The following is a 4,081-nucleotide window of genomic DNA, read 5'->3' as shown; positions in this document are numbered from 1 at the left end:
CTGTGTGTGCCTGTTTCGAAGAATGCTATTCGCTCTAGTGTCCTGTGCCTATTTCGAAGAATGCTATTCGCTCTAGTGGAAAAAGTCGCGATTTATGGCCATGATCCTGACCCGAACCCTCAAATGATGACGAACGGCTGACTTCACGTAGAACCCGTTATGCCAATCTGGATTCCACATCTGCTACAAGAAAATCGTCTTGAAAGATTGCAAATCAAGCATTCGTCCTTAGCTCAAGGATTGGATTACCGCAGTTCCTGAAAGATATCGTGCCAACAGAAAGATCTCGTTCCCGTAGATTCCGTTCGTTCCAGCAATCGTGCCGGAACTCACTGATCCATTCAAAGGATTTCTTTACCACTGCTCCCGATGGCCAAAGGACCGATATCTTCTTCTCACGCCTAGCAAAGATCGAGTTCTGTTCTCACTTCACTTAATGAGCCTACTTCTCTGTTTTTATACCCGTTTAGATAGATGGGCTCTAAGGGAGAAGTGGCGCACTTTCTTGAGCTATCTAAGCATCCAGGGAAGTGATTCCACAAGCTAGAGAGATTCTCCTCTTTTCTTTTTCAGAGTTGAGCTCAGGCTAAGGCCAAGCATGGATCAATGTTTGTCAAATCATTCTATTTCTCGTTAACTAAGTATCAGATCGACCAAATTGAACAAATGATAGCTCAAGATCATGTTGTTCATTGGGAATTGAAGAGGGGAGAACGAGCAGACATCGAACGATTAATTTCTATTTCTCGTTATCGTGGAATTCGTCATCAAGATGGATCGCCCTTACGCGGTCAACGAACTCATACTAATGCAAGGACTGCTCGCAAGCAAATTCGGAAATGAAAGAAAGCTACCGAAAGAACAAGCAACGGATTTCGCGCTCATCCCTTGCTAAAGCGCATACGTTTTCTTGCTCCTTGGTACTTGTCTGATCAATCACACTGTTCATTAGTTCACTTGATTTTTCGTTCGATGTCTTGAACCGCTTACTAATCACGTATACGTATAGTAGGCCCCCTTCGCCACTCCACGTCTGGCCCGTCTTGGTCTCGCTCACTTCGCCCGCCTATCGTATCGGCTCGGCTTCGTCCGTCAAGCGACAGCTTCTGCCTCTGACGGCTTCACTATCGCTCATGACTGGTAGTAGTTGTCTCTACGTAGTAGTCGGCCTTTGTTAAGCTTCGCCAGAAGCGACTAGTCGCTTCCCGAATGCCTCTTTCTTGTACTAATTAATGTGTATGGTCTAGTCTTTCCAATGCCTCCTTCCTTGCCGCCAACGCACGCTAGATGGAGAGTAAGCAAGCTACCTTGCTTGCATTGCATTCGTTAAACGGTAGCTTCCGCGCCCTTCCTGCCTGCTTCAATTGATGTGAATGATCGTGTCTTCGACATCAATTTCAGTCTGATTAGATATGTCATTGAAACAAATCTGTTTTGTCTCTGTTTTCTTTTCGGATGATGAGGATGAGCCTACCGGGCGTTAGCCATGGAATATACAAAACTAGCTTTTAGCAGATTTTTTGCAAAACCCGTTTTAATACCATTTTTATGAATAACAGGTTTATGGAAAATTGTGTTTGTGTTGGGAACGTGATAAATTGGGCCTTTGTAATTCTTTGTTTGGAAACCTGTCGTATATCACGCATGACGTCTTCCCAAGCATGTCTGACTCCTCTGCCCGCCTTCCCTCCGGCCACCATGATTGAGAGCGCTGCCCCGGCGAGAGGTTCCCATGGTGGTCGGGATTGCATCTCGCCTGACCTCGAGCCTCGACGAGTCGGCGTGCGGCTGCAGGTGGGCGCTTTCCCTGGTGGCCGCGAGGTCGTCGTCCCCGGCACTATCTCGGCGCTGGCTGCTGCTCGCCTTCTCACCGGCCACCACGACTCCGTGTGCGGCCGCTGGCAGGGCTCTTCCCCTGATTGCAGAGGTCGCCGCTCCCGAATAGACTCTACCCCTCGCTGCTCCTCACCTCGCTTCAGGCCTCCGCAACTCTGCAAGCGGCCGTCGGCGGGCGCCTCCTCTGGTTGCCGAGATCTTCGCCACATCACGTACTCTGCCCCGGGCTATTGCTCACCTTCCTTCCGGCCTTCACGACTTCGCGCGGGCGCCGGCGGGAGCTTCTCCTGGTCACCGAGGTCGTCGCCCGTTCATAGACTTTGCCTCGGGCTACTTCTCGCCTCTCCTTCGGCTTCAACGACTCCGGGCAAGGCCTTCGGCGGGCGCTCCTCCTGGTCCCCGAGGTCGTCGCACAACTAGAATAATGGAGGATGAACTCCATGGCGGCGCGATGGCTCCTCTTTGGATGAGTATTGAGAATATGCAAATCGCGTTTTTAGAAAAACGAGCAGTGGACGTTTTTCCATAAACCTGGAATTCTGGGTTTACGGGAAACAAGTATCCTATATCCACGAATTTGTTATGGTAGCCAAACAGGATTTTGTTCTGTTAAACCGTTTTCCTAGTTTATAGAGAATGGATTTTGTATATTCCACCTATCCAAACAACCTTGTAGGCAAGTTCTTTTCGGTGGAGCGGCCGAACTCGACAGTCCTACTGTTACTACAAGTGGCTCCTGTACAAGAGACTGATCGTGTTTTCTTTTTTCTTCTGCTTTGTCATGGTACGAGCACGATAGCAGCAACAACAAAGAGGTTACACTACACATTATTGGATAATTGCATTATTTATCACCGAAGAACTTTGCGGAACCAAACCTATAAGGTTATTTTCATCTTGACTGAAGTCAAACTTCTAGGGGAAAATACATTACGTGCGGTTAAGCTGACCACCGTCGGTGGCGTGTTGGGGAGCAAGCGTACATGCACCGACGTACGTATGCTGTTAGAATTAATGGGCTAGCAATTTCTGAAATTTCAAAGGCCATGTGTAAAATGAAAGTGGTGGTGCTAAGTTTAGTCCCATCCTGGAAGTTGAAGAAGAGTTGTACCTCTTTATATAGTGGGTTCTCTCCACCACTCTAAGTGGTGTGAGAAGAGAAAGGGAAAACCACACGTGCTCGCTCGCCCCGCCTCACTCTAAGTGGTGTGTCTACCGGCTGTGGCCATAGACACACCGAAAACACCTAGGGTTTTGCCTCATCTCACAACTTGCGTCGCCGGCGTGCATCGGCGCGTGGAAGAGCAGGTCTCCGGAACCGTTCGTCTTTGCGATCCTGCACCGGGAGAGGACGAATTAGGTTTTTAGGAAGCGATGTGCGCGACTGCTCAAACTCGTCATCACGGGTCGTCTTCCGTCCAAGTCGGGCGGTGCTAATCATCGTCGTATTCATCGCCGTCAGCAACAGATCGTCGCCAACATCGTCATCAACACCGTCGCACCCATAATAGCTAACGATCAGTACGCCCAACATCCTCTGTTCATGTTCATGTCTGTCTCTACAGCTATTGTTACGTGTTTGCTACTGTTATGCATGTCTTGTTGTTCTTCTAGTTTGCTAGATTATTGTATGCTAGTATCTTTTTTAGTCATGAATTATTTACTGGAATTAATCATGAACTTGCCTAATATTCCAACATATGCACCATCGTCGGCCCGCGCGCGCATGTCATGGTGCCGTCGCCGATGTCGGTCGATCGCCATGAATGGTCGTGTCGGCTCGGTGCAGTCGCGTAGGACGTGCTGCCGTGAACAGCCTTGCCGTGTTCCCATGCTGCTCCGCCTTCGGCATGTACTGTACGTGCGTATGTATAAAACGCGGTATGGGACACCAGTGGCTAAGCAAGGACACTGCGGGCTGACACATTAGCTTTGCAAAAATGTCTTACGTCGTGGAACGGAGGGAGCATCATGTATCTGTCGAGTCCGCACACGAGTGGCTACTTGCGGATCTGCTGTGTCCGTGGCAACCACACATGCAGGCACATGGACGGGGAAAGTTTGGCTGCGGCGGGCGCCGCTCCGTGCGTGACGCGCGACGCCAGCGGAGGCGTGTGACTCGGTCTGGTTCGCTTGTGCCCGTGACACCCTTTTCGGTGTGGGAAGTCCGCTTTATGCTTGCCTAAAATGAACCAGGTGTTCGGTCCAAGTTACGATCGGCAAAAAGGTAAGGTAAAATAAAAAC

Source organism: Triticum aestivum, chromosome 6D (assembly GCF_018294505.1).
Source record: "Triticum aestivum cultivar Chinese Spring chromosome 6D, IWGSC CS RefSeq v2.1, whole genome shotgun sequence".
NCBI lineage: Eukaryota > Viridiplantae > Streptophyta > Magnoliopsida > Poales > Poaceae > Triticum > Triticum aestivum.
This window is presented reverse-complemented; position numbering follows the sequence as displayed.